The 20,994-nt window shown below is 43.4% G+C and overlaps 1 protein-coding gene across 1 annotated transcript in view; it reads left to right on the forward strand.

Moving 5' to 3' along the window:
• Positions 1-20,994, forward strand: part of LOC124775459 (ATP-binding cassette sub-family C member 4-like) — a 260,610-nt gene that overhangs the window by 58,545 nt on the left and 181,071 nt on the right. The window lies entirely within an intron of this gene.

Consider the following 20,994-nt stretch of genomic DNA (forward strand, 5'->3'; position numbering starts at 1 on the left):
CTTTCGTAAAAGGAACAAATTGTCCACAAGATTGATTCTCCCGACTGAATGCAGTGTTTAAAAGTAATAATAAATGTTAAAGTGGCCAATCCGTGACAGGACACGTTTTTGGACGTTTCTAAAATAATTTTGTTCTCTGTTTCATGTCAACTACGACGAGCTAACCTAACTGACGATTGGAAAAGAGAGGAAAGACTCGCAGGTGATATAATTGGATCTACAAATAAAGCCGAAAGACAGAAGGCGAGATCAATATTTTTATTATTAAAGCTTGCTAGTATAGTTGAAGTATACGCTTTTCTGTTTAGTGTTATTTGATGCATTAAAGCTTGCGAGTATAGTTGAAGTATACGCTTTTCTGTTTAGTGTTACTTGATATTTGAACATTGATTAATTGTGTTCATGTTAGACGCGTTTTGATTGACCTGTCCCAGTTGCATTTATCTGTATATATACATTAAGAAAGTAGATACAGAAGTACTCTTGTGTGAACGGAGTTACATATCATATAGTGACAGTAGAACATTTATATGGTTGTAACTAGGGCAATGTTTAGGATGAGTCAAGCAGAGCATAGCAGCACGCAACAGCCTTCAGCTGTTAGCACTGATAATAATGATGCAGTAAGAAGTGTTGTAGGACCGATGGCTACAGATAGCGCAATAGAACGCCCTGTAGACACGGCTGGAGGCGTAACAGCAAGTACGCAGCATGGATTATTTCCATTGGTAATTATCATGAGACAGATGCAGATGATAACCGAGAGCATGAATACTTTGAAAACCGACATTAACGCGAAATTAGCCTCAGTTACTGAAGGGCAAAATGATTTGAATACGAAATTAGCCTCAGTTACTGAAGGGCAGGAAAATCTGAAAACCGACATTAACGCGAAATTAGCCTCAGTTACTGAAGGGCAAAATGATTTGAACGCGAAATTAGCCTCAGTTACTGAAGGGCAGGAAAATCTGAAAACCGATATTAAAGCACAATTAGTGACAGTCACTCAGACTCAAGAAGAAATGAAATTAGTCCAGACTGAGATTAAGCAGCAGTTACAAGACAGTTTTTCCGAATTAGAGCAGCGGATAGAGGCGAAGACCAAAGAACTCAAAGATCAGGCCGAAGAGACGGAACGAAAATTAACTGCACAAATAGAATTGGTGAAAGCACAATGTGAGGAATCTACTCAGCGCGTACGTGTCGAAATGAAGGAGTATGTGGCTATTAAGATAGATACTGTACGGGAACAAGTGGAAATGGTTCCGCAATTAGTGCAAAAGCAAGACGGCATGTCATGTGCAATTGCGCAACTTCCTGAATTGGCACGTACACAGGCTAACCTAAAGGAAAGCGTTGAACATCTGACAGAGAGTCAAGACGTTATAGACCACCAAATTAACGTACTAACGGGTAAATTATCCGAAATCACATTAGAAAACAAAAGGCTAATGTGTGAAAACGTTGAGCAAAATGTTAAGGCAGCACTCCAGAATTTATCTGGCAAACAGGAAGAGAATTTGTTTGCGAAAGGACTTGAGGAGGTGCGACAGCAGTTAGGTGCTGATTTGGAGCATTGGAAACAAACGATAGAAGAGTCGATGCGCGCTTCACAACAAAGCTCAGAACAAATGAATACAGGGCAGCAGCAGAAGTTGCCAGCGACTATAGAGCCAGTTACTGCCTATTCGCACACAATACCGACTTGTGTAAGTAATTCAAACATTAAATTGGCACAAGCTGGTTGTTCGCATGAATTCTTATCTAACGGAGATTACAAAAGCCTTTGCCATGCCGAAGAAAAAATGATAAAGCATCGGCAATTCCAGATTTTTAACCCTGACAAAAGGGGGGTCCATCCAATTGTTTTTATTCGAAGTTTCAGAGGAGTGCTACCCAGAAATTGGTCGGAGTGGCAGAAGATCAGTTTTGTTACAGGATATATACAAGGTTCGGGGGCGATCTGGACCTCGGACATGACTTCTGTTTGCCCGACATATGACGATTTTGAGAAGTCGTTTTTAGCAAAGTTCTGGTCAGAAGGGGTACAGGAACGCCTAAGGCAGGAGGTGCTCTACCCAGAGCCTTTCTCCTTTTCGAAAGGAAGCCTTAGAAGGTATTTCGAAAAATATATAAATAAAACGACATACTGGGACAGACCTATGCCCTTGCCAGACATAATAAACATACTTAAGGCAAGACTATCAACTAGCATTCGGAATCAATTGATTTACGGCAACGACAAAGACTTGGAGTCGTTCCTCACGACGTTAGACCATATAGATATTATCGAAGAGAACAACCAGAAAGCCCGTAATAACACATTCCAATATAGGGAGATAGAACCTCCGCCAAACGGTAGGCAAGGTGGAAGTGTGTGTTATACCAATGGCGATCAGTCGACACTTAGAAGGAATGAACAGAGATCGTTAAATAATGGAGAAACCCCTCAAAATCTCAATAGTAATCCCGGCAATGGTCTTGCGAGGGGCTATTCAAGGAACAACAGGAACGGGAAAAGATACAATCCCGTGTGGGGGAACGAAAGAAATTTCAGACCCCAAGCCTGGAATAATAACAATAATAGAAAGTGGAATCAACCGGGAGGAATGAATTCAAATAGCCAACATCAGTGGGGACGGACATCTACGAATCAACAGGTAATTACCGAAGTGACGGATGATGTCAACCAGCAGACAAATCAAAATTCAACAAACTTGTAAGGACCTACCCGTGCCCCGGAGGAGCGGTCAACAATTGGTTGAGGGGCAACAGGATATGTGTACCCATGCTAACGTATAATGATGGACGATTACTGGCAGATGAACTGACCGAGGACTTAGAACCACAAGATGAGGATAAGGAACAGGTGGCAGTAGCCGAAGTGCAAGTCATTATGGAGACCGTACCTACAGTGGCGGTTATAGACACAGCTGCAACCACAAATGTTATTTCGGAGGCACTATTCAACAGGATCAGAAATATAAGACGAGTACCAGTATTTCCAGTTCAAGATTGCAGAATATTAGGCGCCGTTGGGGCTCGATCGGCTAATGTAAAGGTGCAGTCACTACTTGGTGTGGAATTCGGAAATGTAGCAATATTAAGCACATTCCTTGTTGTGGAAAATTTTGTGGTAGATTGCATTATCGGAGTCGACAGCCTACGTCAATACGGATGCAGAATAGATTTGAAAACAGGAAAAATTTGGTTGAATGTTAATAAACAAGAAATTGAGTTGGAGTTGTTGAGAAAAAAAAAGCCTTACGAGAAAATATAATTGTGGGATCAGTGTGCAAGTAATCAGGACGGCCCAAAATTCTAAAGAGCACGTAATTAATGAGTTCCAAGTCAAAGAAGATTTCGGTCAATTAGTGTTTGAAAAGTTAAATGAATCCGACTGCATTATCGAAGATCAGAAGAAGCCGCTCAATGAATTATTATTAACGTATGAAAACGTTTTTGATGAAAGGCCAGGAGTTATTAAGGGATACATATGCCATCTCTACGTCAAGCCGCACGAAACGTATTGTAGAACTTTCTATCCTGTTCCGTGGAGGTTAAAGGCTCAAGTTCAAAAGGAAATAGATCACATGCTGAAATGGGGTTTGATCGAACCCTCTACAAGCCCATACTGCTCCCCATTGTTAGTTGTGCCAAAAGCAAATGGGACTGTTAGACTGGTACTCGACGCCAGAGAAATAAATAAAATCATAGTTCCAGTGAGAACACATCCGGAAAACATAGACAAACTTATACAACGGTTCCAGGATGTCCAATATTTGACGAGCATTGATTTGCGGAGCTCTTATTGGCAAGTCAAGCTGGATGAGTCATCAAAGAAGTATACGGCTTTCATTTATGCCGGAAGAAGTTACCAATTTACTGTAGTTCCTTTCGGACTCAACATTAGTGCCGGAATCCTTATAGCAGCTCTAGATTATGCACTAGGCCCAGAACTCAGAAGCAGGATAACAGTGTTTGTTGATGATCTGCTTATTGCATCGAAAACTTGGGAGGAGCATATTACCTTACTGAACCGAGTGTTGGACGTGTTCAAAACCATGGGAATAACTGCTAACCTACAGAAATCCCATTTTGCAGTAAACAGAATCAAGTTCCTGGGGCATATAATTGACGCAAAGGGAATTTTACCAACCAAGGAGAAGCTAATTGCGATTAGTAAGTTTCCAACACCCAGGAATAGGAGGCAATTAAAAGGGTTTATGGGCCTGGCCTCATTTTTTAGAATATTCATAACAAATCAGGCGATGAACGCAGCAGCTCTAAATAGTCTGCTGAAGAAGGATGTGCCCTGGCTCTGGACATTAGAGTGTCAAGAAGCATTCGAAGACGTAAAGAAGCAATTAGTAAATGCACCGCTTTTGTACCATCCGGACATGCAAGAAGAATTTTACTTGTCAACATATTCGTCGAATGTGGTTATTGGAGTGTGCCTTTTCCAAGTACGCAAGATAAATGGACAACTCACCTTCTGTCCTATTGCGTTTGCTAGTCGTGTTTTGTCCAACTGTGAACGAACTTACACGACGACAGAATTAGAGGCTCTTGCGGTCATCTGGGGATTTAAAAAATTTCATTATTATCTATATGGGTCAAAGACTATCGTATATTGCGATCATCAATCATTAACGTTTTTACAAACGCGTAAACTGCTACACCCCAGACTGGCTAGATGGACTCTCGCTCTGCAACAATACCAATTTAAGATCGTGCATGTCTCAGGACAGCAAAACATTATTGCTGACGCTCTATCAAGGTCACCACAGGGTTTGACCAAAGAGATTTAAGTAAATAATTACTCCGAATTCCCTGTATTACTGCTGCAGGAAAATCCATATAAGACGTACTACGTCAATTTGTGTGCGCATGTGGCACAGTTACAGAAAAGAGATGCTCAATGGGGAAGTGTCATTCAAAGGTTACAACAGCAACCTTCGGATCAGATGGCTTATCTGTTAGCATACCCGGGATCTAACAAAATTAAAGGGTTATTTTCCCATAACGACTTGAAAAAATTTAATGAAAATTAGAAGATAGGGAGGGATGGTGTTGCGAGTGACAGAGATGAACGCTCGTAAAAACATATCAATAAATTGTGTGTGTTTAGTGTTTGAAAACTTTAAACTGAAATAATTAACCTGTGACACAGATTGTAGAAATAGTGACTAACTATTACTATCGAGTGCTGCAAAGAAGATAGTGGAGATAGGCTTCCCCTGTGTTTGGGTAAACATGGAACTTTAGCATTGCTAATGTCATCAAGATTTATAAAGGATCTGAATGACCTTCAAGAAGAAAGAAATGTTTCCCGAAAATGACGCTGCATAATCAAAAGAGGTTCCCAGTGAATGTTCATATATAATTTCAAGCGCACGCTTAGATGTGTAAACGTGTGAAGTGATGCGTTTAGGCAGTGAATCATGAGTGATGGTTAACGCCGCAAAGATATTTTCCCGCGCAAAACAATTGACGTCGGCGCGAGAGTTAGAATCGATATAGACGACACAAATATACTTTGTAAGAGACGCGCATCAAACGCGAGGGGAAACTGATTGATGTTGAACTTCAAAAAAGTGTCATAATTAGACGTTATGAGTTCTTGATTTATTGTTGAATGTCAAAAGAAACTAAGATTCATAGAATTAGTAGTTATTTAATGGGTCTTGTTCACTCTGGAATTTTGTTCGAAAATCCATTTCCATATATGTGCATGTATGAATGCCGGATGAATCAGAGAATAAATGAAAGAAGTGAATCCACATTACTCACTACTAATAACTTTTACATTACAGCAATCAAGCGGAGAAATATATGTATTTAGGATAAAAATTTTATGAGTATAGATAAATGATATGACTTTTCAAGGAAATGATGGATTATGTCTTTGTATAAAATGAACCACACTTTCCATTATTCGATGATTTGAATCCAAAATCTACTGCAAGTTGCATGAATCCTTTAAATTACGAAGAATAAATCATTGACGGAAAATGTGTCAGAATTTTTGGATTTACAAGCACAAGTGGTGATGCGAAGTTCAAAAGAAAATTCAAACTGGAGTAAATATTATGATGTTTTCGGCAACAGCATTAGTCAATGGATAAATGGAAACTTTAAGTCAATGGCTAAATTCCTTGCAGTACATCGTAAGAAAAAGGATGCATGAAGCCATAGAGATTTTGTTTTCAAAAAGGAGAATCTTGGACGGTGCAACCTAACCAGTTCATTTACAGGAAGAGTTTCCCTTTCGGTCATTGCTAATTCTTTTGGGATGAATGTTGCATGTAAAATCTGGTATCCCTGTCCCTTCTACTCTTCCCATTGTGGGCCGCGTGGAAGACCCGACTACAAATGTGGACGTCGGGGACATGCAAGATCCGTGGGAGTTTCAGCACCGCAAGATATTGTCCTGGGAACAAGATTGTAAAAAAAAAAAGAAAAAAAACTCGAGTTATTTATTGTAAATTTTTTTTTAGCTGGAGGCACAAATCACTCTTCTCCACATCGTTATATAAATCGATACCTATCTTTCATTTAGAGATCAATTTCAAAATTATTTTTTCTCTTCTGTAGGATTTCCTATCTTCTATGTACCGTAGGCTGGGGGTCTAGGCTTAAGAGGTTTTCCAAGGTTTCCCTGCTTAAGAAAGTTCCCGAATAGGTAGACCCTGATAACAGTTTCATGAAAGATCATCTTCCTTGGTTGTGCACAGCAGACATAACACCTTGATGCACCTAAAAGCAATACAGCCGCGGCACCTGTCTCTTCATTTCTTCTGTTTTCAATGTTTCTTTTCTTCGTCTGTCTTAAACATAATTTTTTTTTCAGTCGGAGGACTGACACTCATCACTTCCGGGTTACTCACGCTGATAGATAGCTCGCGAAGTGTGTTCGGTAAATCAAAATTAGGCACACAATCTTCGCTCGCTGCGAGGGGCTTGTAATGTCCCCACAGAAAATACCCTCTACCACGCACCAATTAATCATTGTCAATCAAACCATCCACATTCATTCACTTTGGAAAAGTATCTGATCTGATTTTCTCGTAACGTATGAGGCGACAGCTCGACGACGCCAAAGTATTTTCTAGAGAGTTTATTCTTTGAAATATCAGAGATGCATATATGCATTCTCCATGGTTGTTAGAGGGGTAACTAGGACAGCTTCTGGAGTATCTGTTGAGGGATTGACGTGTTACTGAGAGATACATATTTTGCTTTTCTTCTCGCTAAAGCGAGCCAATTAACATTTGTGCCACTAGCGGTTTGTTTGAAGAGAAAGAGACTGTAAACGGAAAATAATTAAGACGTGGAATCACCGGAGATATGGACATGTAATGGAGATGGATTGAATACACAATTTCCTTCGTAAATAAGGTTTGTGACTTTTTTGTTCTGAAGTGAATGAACGAATGAGTCTTTTCTGAGTCATTTGATGATCACGTTGGCCCTGTAATTAGTGGGGAAGTTTCAGCTGTGTCGAAGAGAGCTTGCAATCACTGAGTCTGTGTTAAATCGTCCAAAAAGGCTTCGTACACATCTGGAATTCGCAATCTTTCGTAAAAGGAACAAATTGTCCACACGATTGATTCTCCCGACTGAATGCAGTGTTTAACAGTAATAATAAAATGTTAAACAGGCCATCAGACCGTGCATCAGAGTGTTATTAAAACAACAGTGTCCCATAATCGGACAGGAAGTAGTGATGGTAAAAAAAAGGCACTGTACACGCCCAGCATTTCTGAAAGTAAGCATAGGTTCGTCGACAAAGGTTAATACTCTGTCGTGTAGGCTGTCTTTCTGTTGATGTACATTGCTCATAACTAAATGGCTGTGCTTGTACCTAATACTCTGACTGTAACGTATTCAGCACTTGATGATAACGTGTACGTCATGAACAAATCCAAGTAGTGAATGAAGCACTGAACAAACACCACCAAGTCAAAGTCCACAATCGGGTCAGTATCCACATAGAAGCTAGGTGTGACTGGGAACAGCACATGCTGTATACTGTACAACACTGAGCCACAGTTGCTTGCTTGCCTGTTGCTGTCAGTAGCTCAGTCTATGTGACTCACGTTCTGCATCTCTGGTGGTGCTCTGCATCCTTGAGTTGTAGCACCTCCCACCCACTATATATTTCTATTGGTGGATTTATTAAGACCCTCCTCCCTGAAATTGGCACACACGGACGAGAATGTCTTGGCCCATGCAAGTGTCAGTGGTGTGGGAGGGAGAGCAGACCAAGTACCATCAGCTCAGGGTCGACTCAGTCAGGGAGCCACGTCAAATGCTGCAGTTGTGGTGGAAGTGGTGGCATCCCCTCTGCAATAAACTGGTGTGGTGCCACTGGAGTGAAGGAAAGTAAGGGGAGAGGGACGGTCTCCATAGACTCCACAAACCATGATCTCCTTATCCACCTGCTAGCGAGTGAGGGGGACAGGGACAGTGCTCATACCAAGGTCCAGGAGGCATGTGGAGATGGTGAGAATCCTAGCTGGTGGCAACCCTGGTGTCCAGTCTGGGCTGGTTGTGGTGATTGTTCAAGAGGATATCTCCTGTCATGACATCAAACAGCTATCGCCTCCTACATCCTATGTTGTCCCCTTGGGTCCACCTTGGCTGAATGTACATGTCCAGACACAGGTCACCTGTGCATAGGCGCGCCTGTGGACAGGATAAGCGCAGTGTATAGGACACAGGAAGTCTAACAGGGTCCGTTGTCGATCCCCCTTCAGAATTTCAGCTGGTATTATCCTGTTGACAGAGGTGGATATATATTTCGCTAGCACATAGTCATATTCGAATGTGTCTTCAATGGTGCAGATCCTTTCAAGGGACGGATAGTACCAGAAGCGGTAGTGCACAGAACATGTGCTAGAATGGGAAGTTCCAGAGGGTATCCCCGAGGTCGTACATTACCAGCTGCCACATAGCTCCCTGAAAAGCCCCAGCGAATCGACATCGTCCCTTTCCCACTGGTGACCAGGGCAGGGCCATGGCGAGAAATTTGGTAATGGGGATGCCTGGTTCAGGGAGCAGGCGCGAAAAAAGTAGCACACACTTTCAATGTCAATATCAATGTCAGACCGGTAACTGGAGGCTGCAGGGCCAGAGCAGGGTCTGGGTGATCACCAGGGAATCAGACTGTCTGTGGCCAGCATTAAGAAATCAATTGCGGTGTTCAGGCAGTAGAGCAGTGCGAAACAATTACAAGAACTTGGGACGACCTGGCAGGAATTATACTCCAGCCAGCCTCTCTGGGCTGCTGACAAAACATTTTGCAGGACTGGTCATGCAATTGCGCCAAGGCTACCTAGCGTGCCATCAGTTGGAATTCGTTAAGGATTGTGAAGCAAACACTTTCCTGGCAATCAAATTCCCTGTCATGGAGGCGGGACAGAGCATGTGCACTTGTGCGTTGGGCCGTGAGAGGAAATGGATTTCGTAAGGTTTTTTTTTGGAGGGTCATCAGTTTTCTGACTAGTTTATGCGGCCGCCACGAATTCCTCTCCTGTGCCAACTTCTTCGTCTCAAATTAGCACTTGCAACCTACATCCTCAATTATTTGCTGGGTGTATTCTAATCTGTCTTCCTCTACGGGTTTTGCCATCTACAGGTCCCTCTAGTACCAAGTAAGTCATTCCCTGAAGTATTAACAGCAGTCCTGTCATCCTGTCCCTTCTCCTTGCCAGTGTTCCCTAAATATCCCGTTCCTCTCTGATTCTGCGCACAACCTCCTCATTCCCTACCTTACCAGTCCACCTAATTTATAACATTCTGCTGTTGCACCTCATGTGAAATGCTTCGATTCTCTTCTATTCCGGATTTCCCACAGTCCACATTTCACTACCATACAATGCTGTGTTTCAGACGTACATTATCAGATATTTCCTCCTCGAATTAAGGCCTATGTTTGATACTAGTAGACTTTTCTTGGCTAGGAATGACCTCTTTGCCAGTGCTAGTCTGCTTTTGATGTCCTCCTTGCTTCGTCCTTCATTGGTTATTTTGTAGCCAAGGCATCAGAATTCCTTAACTTCATCTACTTCTTGACCATCAGTACCGATGTTAAGTTTCTCACTGATCTCATTTTTGTTACTTCTCATTAGATTCCTCTTTCTTCGATTTCTCTCAGTCCATATTGTGTACTTATTAGATTGTTCATTCCATTCAGCAGATAATGTAATTCTTCTTCACTTTCACTCAGGATAGCAAAGCCATCAGCAAATCGTATAATTGGTATTCCTTCACCTAGAATTTTAATTCCTCTCATGAACCTATCTTTTATTTTCATCATTGCTTCTTCGATGTTCAGATCGAACAGTAGGGGGGAAAGAAAACATCCTTGTCTCACACCCTCTTTAATCCGTTCGTAGTCGTCCACTCTTATTATTCCCTCTTGGCCCTTGTACATATTGTAGATATCGTAGTTCTGTATTCCTGAAGTTCCCAGATCATTTTTATATTTTCTTCTTTCATCGATCAACTGTAATACTTCTTATGTTACGCATGGTTTCTTCACACGTACCTTCTTTATATTTATGTTTTTCTTTCCAACTTCTGTGACTGCCCTTTTCAGAGATGTCCATTCCTCTTCAACTGTACTGCCTACTGAGCTATTCCTTATTGCTGTGTCTAAAGCCTTAGAGATTTCAAGCGTGTCTCATCATCCCTTGGTACTTCTGCATCTCACTTCTTTGAGTATTGATTCTCCCTGACTAATGTCTTACGCTTCAGCCTACTCTTCATCGCTACTATATTGTGATCTGAATCTATATCTGCTCGTGGGTACGCCTTGCAATCCAGTATCTGATTTCGGAATCTCTGTTTGGCCATGATGTAATCTAAATGAAATCCTTCCGTGTCACCCGGTCTTTCCCAAGTATACCTCCTCCTCTTGTGATTTTTGTACAGAGTATTCACTATTACTAGCTGAAATTTATGACAGAACTCAATTGGTCTTTCTCCTCTCTCATTCCTTGTTCCAAGCCCAAATTCTCCTGTAACCTTTTCTTCTACTGTTTCTCATACAACTGCATTCCAGCACCCCATGAATATTAGATTTTCATTTCCCTTTATGTACTGTACTATCCTTTCAATATCCGCATGTACTTTATCTATCTCTTCATCTTCAGCTTGCGACATCGGCATGTATACCTGATCTATCTTTGTAGGTGTGGGTTTGCTGTCGATTCTGACAAGAACAACACTATCACGAACTGTTCATTGTAACACGTTCTTTGCCCTACCTTTTATTCATAACGGATCTTACTCCAGTTATATCATTTTCTGCTGCTGTTGATATTACCCTATAATCATCTGCCCAGAAATCCTTTCCTTTCCATATTGCTTCAATGACACCTACTATATCTAGATTGAGCCTTTGCATTTCCCTTTTTAGATTCTCTAGCTTCCCTACCACATTCAAGCTTCTGACATTCCACGCATCGAACACTATCCTTTCGTTTATTATTCACTCTTTCACTCATGGTCACCACCCCCCTGGCAATCCTCTTCCGGAGATCAGAATGGGGCACTATTCCAGAATCCTTTGTCAGTGGACAGATCATCAATACACTTTTTCAATTACAGACCACGCGTACTGTGGATACACGTTATGTGTCTTTAATGCGTTGGTTTCTATTGCCTTTTGCATCATTATATCCTAAATCATTGCTGATTCTTCTGCCTTTATGGACAGTTTCCCACTCCAAGGATAAAAGAGTGCCCTGAACCGCTGTCTGCTCCTCAGCCTTCTTTGACAAGGCCGTTGGCACATTGAGGGTGACTTCTTATGCCGAAAGTTTTTCGACCGCCAATAGCTGACTATCAATCAAAATTTAAGCTGTGGCGGGTTGAACACGGAATACATGACGGTTTGATTACTAATCAAAGAAGCTAGCTAGCCATAGACCACAGGTGCAGAAGATTCGTAGTGCTATTCGCTTAACAACAACACCCAACGGTGCAAGCGCTTTGTCGTCTTGCCTGGGAGCTTAGAGCGATGCCTGAACAAGGGAATCAAAGGTTTGTTGTCAGTCAATTGGTAGAATTTTCTGCCATACAAATATATATAAAATGTCTTGAACCCACAAATAATAATTGCTAAAGCCTCCATCTCTATTTGGCAATAAATAAGCTGCGCAGTGTTTAATGTTTCGGTGGGACAGTCGATTATGCTCTCAGAGCGATCTGACAACTTGTGGGACAAAACTTCCGCAGTGCCAAAGTGGGATACGTCTGTTGTGCGTAGGTGTGATATCGTTATGACTAAGAATGTGACGCAAGTGTTTGATGATGGCGGCAAGGAAACTACACTTTTCCAATTGACAGCGTAAATCATTTTCCTGGAGCCGCTTAAAAAAGGATTCTAGTTTCTTGTGATTTTCCATGTGGGGCGACCCCTTAGTGATAATCTCGTCCAAATAATTAACACAGTGCGGAATACATTGACTCAGTTGTTACAAGTACTTTTGAGAAATGGCGGATGCATCCTCAGCCCCAAGCGGTAAGCGACCTTACCTGAATAACCTGCGTGGCATACTTAAAACTAGTAAATTGTTTGAAGCATCATCAAGCAGCAGCTGGAGATACACATTCTTTCAATCTGTCTTGGAATTACAACGGCCCGTGGCCAGTTCAGCCAACAACTCCACCACGCAAGACAATGCGTAGAGATCAGCATTAGGCGAATTAATGGTGGGCTTCAGATCACTACAAATGCGTGATGAACTGTTCGGTTTCTTAATGACCACCGTAGGCGTTGCCCGTGACTGATGGAAACCTGGGAAATAACACATTGCTCGAGAAGACCTGCGTGTTTAGACTGAAGAGCCTCAGTAATTGCAAAAAAAGCAGGCGAGCTCAGCAAAATTTTGCCACTTCAGAAGGCTTTAGAGAAATGTGAGAGGTAAAAGCTGCGTGCAAACCCAAGTGTTAGTTCAAAAATCTTCCTACAAGAAGCAGTCAGGGCATAAAGATCAGCAAAAGGTACTGCACATTAAATTAACTTGCTCCTCTACTGTGAACCCATGCAGGTAAATGTGTGTAAGCCGTGAATGTTAGTAGTTGGTTAGTATGTGTTCAGTGTTTTTGTACTTAGCTGCCAGCGACATTTATCTGAGGAGAGGAATGGCCTACAGAAATAGGGCAGGACAGGCGCTGGGCCTTTCGTTGTGGAGACAAACCAAGCCATTGATTGTCAAGCCACAGTGTGAAGTCCAAAGTGAACTTTCGTGGTGCCCTCCTGCCCCACAGCCATGGTGATAATAGATCACAGCAGTGTACTCTCACTGCGGCTGACCATGCTGCTGGTGGGCTGATTGTTAATCGCATTCAGGAGGATGGCGGTTCAAATCTCTGTTTGGCCATCCAAATTCAGATTTTCTGTGATTTCCCTGAATCACTACAGGAAAATTACAGGACAGGTCCTTTGAAAGGGCATTTCCTTCCCCATCCTTGAAATAATCCGCTCTGACTGTAATGATCTCAGTGTTGACCAGACGTTAAACCCAAATGTTTCTTCCTTCCTTCTGCTTGCTGTACGCAGTTTCTGGGCGACCACACTTGCTGCAGGCCTAACATTGTCCCTCATTATATGGGTAACAGCTTCTGTTGTGCCCGCGGGCCACGGTTAGGGCCAGAGTGGACTGGAGTTTCTTCAGCGTGCATGACGAATGATGCAACGCTAAGGAGGGAGAGTGTTTCTGACCCACCTGATTAACATACACAGGCTGACCAAATAACAGACACCCTCAGCTGAGTGCACCTGTGGGCAGCTTTACAGCATTTAGGTCCATGCTCGGCTCACTGGCAGACATCTAGCTGCTTGCCCTTACGGCTGCCTACCATCTAACCCGTCGTCACTCAAAGCGGGTAGCGCCTGTCACGTAGGCACAGCGTACCAAAACGCAGTCAGGTGGGTTGGCGACCTACTTAGTAGGGGCTGGGGGGTTGACTGACAAGTCAGGCTGTGAATAGGCGATTTTAGAGGCAGAATTAGAGAATGATGTGTAGCAATCATTAGTTAACCGCTGTTTGCGATGGTGACTGACAATTTGAAAAACTTGAATTAATTTTTAAAAGCAGGCTTAGCTGGCGAAGCAATCTTAAAGGATTTAGCAGTTGTAAGCACTTCACCTAGACTAGGATCAGACATACCCAAAGCTTTTGCAGTGACCTGTCTGTTAAGGACAAGGCACATCACCATATCCCGAATCGACGACTGTTATACGACGCTTTACAGCTCAGACACGTGGTATTTTACCTGCATATGAGACACTGCGAGTCAGCCACTGATGTGGCGTCTGACTGTCCATATTATTTATGACACTAATTAAACTGTAGCGCAGCAGTAACGAGGTGCGTTTGTTAACCGTAGTGTTTATTTATGAGAGCACATATATCACTGAAACACAAATCACTATGGCCCAGAGTGAGTGCAAATTCTGCACTGCTTCATATAAACTACTAGCAGAGGACAGGAGCAATGTACTTTGCTGCCCAGAAATGCCATAAGCAAAAAGTACCGTACAAAACGGCGCAGGGAGCCTTCCCAGCTGTCCGAAGACTTATTCAAAGCAATGAAAGCCAATGGGGGTATAGTCACAGCCACCGACTAACGAGCCTCTGGTGGCGCTCTGTACTCACAAGTTGCAAAGCCTATGAAGCGCTATCTATATCACCCGCTGGCGTGGATATTAGACAGCTGCTCCACGTCCCTGCACATTTCTTTCAGCATCATCTTCTAGACGTCTTAACTCTCGCTCCTCCATACCTGGCGTGTAAGCCCTGTTTCCCTGTTTCGAATGATTCAGTATCTGCAGGTTGCTGGAACAGCCTACTGAATATTTTTTTGAAATGCAATGCTACGTTAAAGATGCCATTTAGCGCTCGTGGCACGTGACTTTCGATAACACCGCTGGAAGATCCAGATCTGTTGTTCCTCAGGGGGAATAATAGGGCTCTATTCCGCTCTTTGAGTGTTCTCACTCCACAGAATCACTGATCTTGATTTGATACCTGCACAGTCTGAATCGACACATACAGAATGACTGAGGTGGTAAGCAGTTGTAACTGATTTGTTTGTTACAGCATCACAGCCAGACAACTAAGTACAGGGACAAATACAACCAGTAAAAAGGAAAAGAGGAATGGACGTCTGCAGGGCAGTAGTGGTGAGGGTTACCGGCAGGCGCTATATGGGAAATGCCGACCGCTGGAGGGGAAGCGACATTTTAAACTGAAATGCTCACATTTTTTCCAGATATTAAGTGCAGTCCCTCGACGACCACCCTTGCATGATGACCATTCAAAAAGTTCTGTCACTTCTGCTTTGGTTAGTATCTAAAAAGAATTCCGCTGCAGATGCAGCGATCTATTTTCACCTGCCTTGTTAAACATTAATAACTTTCAGAGAAGCGACATGATTAGCGAAATTTGAGTAAAACCTACACACTTCTCTCGTTTCCGTGTTAAAATTTGTTTCTTTTGCCGTAACACAGCGGAGTTTACACAGCGTCACCTCACCAACACGCTGTGCAGACGCAACTGCACTGTGGAGTAACAGGGCGGATAATTAACTTTTCCATAATAACCATATAGCTGTATACCCTCTGGCTACATCGTTGTCGCGGCGCCATGGCAAATGAGTATGCTACAACAGATTAATTTTCTCGATATTGGTGACAGATAGAGACCTCCATCCAGGTCTAAAGAAAAATTCAATATGCCCGCTACGTTTAATACACAGCAATGCGTTATGTAACATGCACCAAACGCAATATCATAGCGACCCCTATCTTTCATTGCAAACATTTTCTAATTTCGCGCATTGTCTCCTACTTCCATATTAATATCGCAATAACTATAATCATTAACCTCCCCCCATGAACCATAGACCTTGCCGTTGGTGGGGAGGCTTGCGTGCCTCAGCGATACAGATAGCCGTACCGTAGGTGCAACCACAACGGAGGGATATCTATCTGTTGAGAGGCCACACAAACGTATGGTTCCTGAAGAGGGGCAGCAGCTTTTTCAGTAGTTGCAGGGGCAACAGTCTGGATGATTGACTGATCTGGCCTTGTAACACTAACCAAAACGGCCTTGCTGTGCTGGTACTGCGAACGGCTGAAAGCAAGGGCACACTACGGCCGTAATTTTTCCCGAGGGCATGCAGCTCTACTGTATGGATAAATGATGATGGCGTCCTCTTGGGTAAAATATTCCGGAGTTAAAATAGTCCCCCATTCGGATCTCCGGGCGGGAACTACTCAAGAGGACGTCGTTATCAGGAGAAAGAAAACTGCCCTTCTACGGATCGGGGCGTGTAATGTCAGATCCCTTAATCGGGCAGATAGGTTAGAAAATTTAAAAAGGGAAATGGATAGGTTAAAGTTGTATATAGTGGGAATTAGTGAAGTTCGGTGGCAGGAGAAACAAGACTTTTGGTCAGGTGAATGCAGGGTTATAAATGCAAAATCAAATAGGGGTAATGCAGGATTAGGTTTAATAATGAATAAAAAAATAGGAGTGCGGGTAAGCTACTACAAACAGCATAGTGAACGCATTATTGTGGCCAAGACAGACAGGAAGCCCACGCCTACTACAATAGTGCAAGTTTATATGCCAACTAGCGCTGCATATGACGAAGAAATTGATGAAATGTATGATGAGATAAAAGAAATTATTCAGGTAGTGAAGGGAGACGAAAATTTAATAGTCATGGGTGACTGGAAATCAAGAGTAGGAAAAGGGAGAGAAGGAAACATAGTAGGTGAAAATGGATTGGGGCTAAGAAATGAAAGAGGAAGCCGCCTGGTAGAATTTTGCGCAGAGCAAAACTTAATCATAGCTAACACTTGGTTTAAGAATCATGAAAGAAGGTTGTATAAATGCAAGAAGCCTGGAGATAGTGACAGGTTTCAGATAGATTATATAATGGTAAGACAGAGATTTAGGAACCAGGTTTTAAATTTAAGACATTTCCAGGGTCAGATGTGGACTCTGACCACAATCTACTGCTTATGAAGATTAAAACTGAAGAAACTGCAAAAAGGTGGGAATTTTAGGAGATGGGACCTGGATAAACTGACTAAACCAGACGTTGTACAGAGTTTCAGGGAGAGCATAAGGGAACAATTGACAAGAATGGGGGACAGAAATACAGTAGAAGAAGAATGGGTAGCTTTGAGGAATGAAGTAGTGAAGGCAGCAGAGGCTCAAGTGGGTAAAAAGACGAGGGCTAGTAGAAATCCTTGGGTGACAGAAGGAATATTGAATTTAATTGATGAAAGGAGAAAATATAAAAATGCAGTAAATGAAGCAGGCAAAAAGGAATACAAACGTCTCAAAAATGAGATCGACAGGAAGTGCAAAGTGGTTAAGCAGGGATGGCTAGAGGAAAAATGTAAGGATGTAGAGGCTTATCTCACCAGGGGTAAAATAGATACTGCCTATAGGAAAATTAAAGAGACCTTTGGAGAAAAGAGAACCACTTGTATGGATATTAAGAGCTCAGATGGAAACCCAGTTCTAAGCAAAGAAGGGAAAGCAGAAAGGTGGAAGGAGTATATAGAGGGTCTATACAAGGGCGATTTACTTGAGGGCAATGTTATAGAAATGGAAGATGATGAAGATGAAATGGGAGATATGATATTGGGTGAAGAGTTTGATAGAGCACTGAAAGACCTAAGCCGAAACAAGGCGCCGGGAGTAGACAATATTCCATTAGAACTACTGACAGCCTTGGGAGAGCCATTTCTGACAAAACTCTACCATCTGATGAGCAAGATGTATGAGACAGGCGAAATACCCTCAGACTTCAAGAAGAATATAATAATTCCAATCCCAAAGAAAGCAGACGCTGACAGATGTGAAAATTGCCGAACTATGAGTTAAATTAGTCACAGCTGCAAAATACTAACGCGAATTCTTTACAGACGAATGGAGAAATTGGTAGAAGCTGACCTCGGGGAAGATCAGTTTGGACTCCGTAGAAATATGGGAAGACGTGAGGCAAAACTGTCTCTACGACTTATTTTAGAAGCTAGATTAAGTTGAGGTAAACCTACGTTTCTAGCATTTGTAGACGTAGAGAAAGCTTTTGACATTGTTGACTGGAATACTCTCATTCAAATTCTGAAGGTGGCAGGGATAAAATACAGAGAGCGAAAGGCTATTTACAATTTGTACAAAAAGCAAATGGCAGTTATAAAAGTCGAGGGACATGAACGGGAAGCAGTGGTTGGGAAGGGAGTGAGACAGGGTTGTAGCCTCTCCCCGATGTTGTTCAATCTGTACATTGAGCAAGCAGTAAAGGAAACAAAAGAAAAATTCGAAGTGGGTATTAAAATCCATGGAGTAAAAAGTGAAAACTTTAAGGTTCGCCGACGACATTGTAATTCTGTCAGAGACAGAAAAGGACTAGGAAGAGCAGTTGAACGGAATGGACAGTGTCTTGAAAGGAGGATATAAGATGAACATCAACAAAAGCAAAATGAGGACAATGGAATGTAGTCAAATTAAATCAGGTGATGCTGAGGGAATTAGATTAGGAAATGAGACACTTAAAGCAGTAAAGGAGTTTTCCTATTTGGGGAGCAAAATAACTGATTATGGTCGAAGTAGAGAGGATATAAAATGTAGGCTGGCAATGGCAAGGAAAGCGTTTCTGAAGAATAAAAATTTGTTAGCATCGAGCATAGATTTAAGTGTCAGGAAGCCGTTTCTGAAAGTTTTTGTATGGAGTGTGGCCTTGTATGGAAGTGAAACATGGACGATAAATACACTCTTGGAAATTGAAATAAGAACACCGTGAATTCATTGTCCCAGGAAGGGGAAACTTTATTGACACATTCCTGGGGTCAGATACATCACATGATCACACTGACAGAACCACAGGCACATAGACACAGGCAACAGAGCATGCACAATGTCGGCACTAGTACAGTGTATATCCACCTTTCGCAGCAATGCAGGCTGCTATTCTCCCATGGAGACGATCGTAGAGATGCTGGATGTAGTCCTGTGGAACGGCTTGCCATGCCATTTCCACCTGGCGCCTCAGTTGGACCAGCGTTCGTGCTGGACGTGCAGACCGCGTGAGACGACGCTTCATCCAGTCCCAAACATGCTCAATGGGGGACAGATCCGGAGATCTTGCTGGCCAGGGTAGTTGACTTACACCTTCTAGAGCACGTTGGGTGGCACGGGATACATGCGGACGTGCATTGTCCTGTTGGAACAGCAAGTTCCCTTGCCGGTCTAGGAATGGTAGAACGATGGGTTCGATGACGGTTTAGATGTACCGTGCACTATCAGTGTCCCCTCGACGATCACCAGTGGTGTACGGCCAGTGTAGGAGATCGCTCCCCACACCATGATGCCGGGTGTTGGCCCTGTGTGCCTCGGTCGTATGCAGTCCTGATTGTGGCGCTCACCTGCACGGCGCCAAACACGCATACGACCATCATTGGCACCAAGGTAGAAGCGACTCTCATCGCTGAAGACGACACGTCTCCATTCGTCCCTCCATTCACGCCTGTCGCGACACCACTGGAGGCGGGCTGCACGATGTTGGGGCGTGAGCGGAAGACGGCCTAGCGGTGTGCGGGACCGTAGCCCAGCTTCATGGAGACGGTTGCGAATGGTCCTCGCCGATACCCCAGGAGCAACAGTGTCCCTAATTTGCTGGGAAGTGGCGGTGCGGTCCCCTACGGCACTGCGTAGGATCCTACGGTCTTGGCGTGCATCCGTGCGTCGCTGCGGTCCGGTGCCAGGTCGACGGGCACGTGCACCTTCCGCCGACCACTGGCGACAACATCGATGTACTGTGGAGACCTCACGCCCCACGTGTTGAGCAATTCGGTGGTACGTCCACCCGGCCTCCCGCATGCCCACTATACGCCCTCGCTCAAAGTCCGTCAACTGCACATACGGTTCACGTCCACGCTGTCGCGGCATGCTACCAGTGTTAAAGACTGCGATGGAGCTCCGTATGCCACGGCAAACTGGCTGACACTGACGGCGGCGGTGCACAAATGCTGCGCAGCTACCGCCATTCGACGGCCAACACCGCGGTTCCTGGTGTGTCCGCTGTGCCGTGCGTGCTCGCAGTGTCCGGAGCAAGTATGGTGGGTCTGACACACCGGTGTCAATGTGTTCTTTTTTCCATTTCCAGGAGTGTAATTTGGACAAGAAGAGAATTGAAGCTTTCGAAATGTGGTGCTACAGAAGAATGCTGAAGATTAGATGGGAGGCTAATGAGGAGGTACTGAATAGGGTTGGGGAGAAGAGGAGTTTGTGGCACAACTTGACTAGAGGTAGGGATCGGTTGGTAGGACATGTTCTGAGGCATCAAGGGATCACAAATTTAGCATTGCAGGGCAGCGTAGAGGGTAAAAATCGTAGAGGGAGACTAAGAGATCAATACACTAAGCAGATTCAGAAGGATGTAGGTTGCACTAAGTACTAGGAGATGAAGAAGCTTGCACAGGATAGAGTAGCATGGAGAGCTGCATCAAACCAGTCTCTGGACTGAAAACCACAACAACAACAACAACATGATCATTAACGAAATGATGGTTCAAATGGCTCTGAGCACTATGGGACTTAACATCTGAGGTCATCAGTCCCCTAGAACTTAGAACTACTTAAACTAACTAACCTAAGGACATCACACACATCCATGCGCGAGGCAGGATTCGAACCTGCGACGTAGCGGTCGCGCGATTGCAGACTGAAGCGCCTAGAACCGCTCGGCCACAGCGGGCGGGAGCGAAATGATGGGCACATCATCATGTACCTGACATATATGGGTATAAGCAAGACAAAAGTGAATTTTTTTACGGAATAGTCTCTACCAAAATCCTTTGAGAAAGATTACAGGGCGTGCGTCTCGATTCTGTCATCGCCGACCAGCCGAAAGCTGCAAAACTGACTGCCTCTCCTTTCGGATAAACGAATGTA

Source organism: Schistocerca piceifrons, chromosome 2 (assembly GCF_021461385.2).
Source record: "Schistocerca piceifrons isolate TAMUIC-IGC-003096 chromosome 2, iqSchPice1.1, whole genome shotgun sequence".
In the NCBI taxonomy this organism is placed as follows: Eukaryota; Metazoa; Arthropoda; class Insecta; order Orthoptera; family Acrididae; genus Schistocerca; species Schistocerca piceifrons.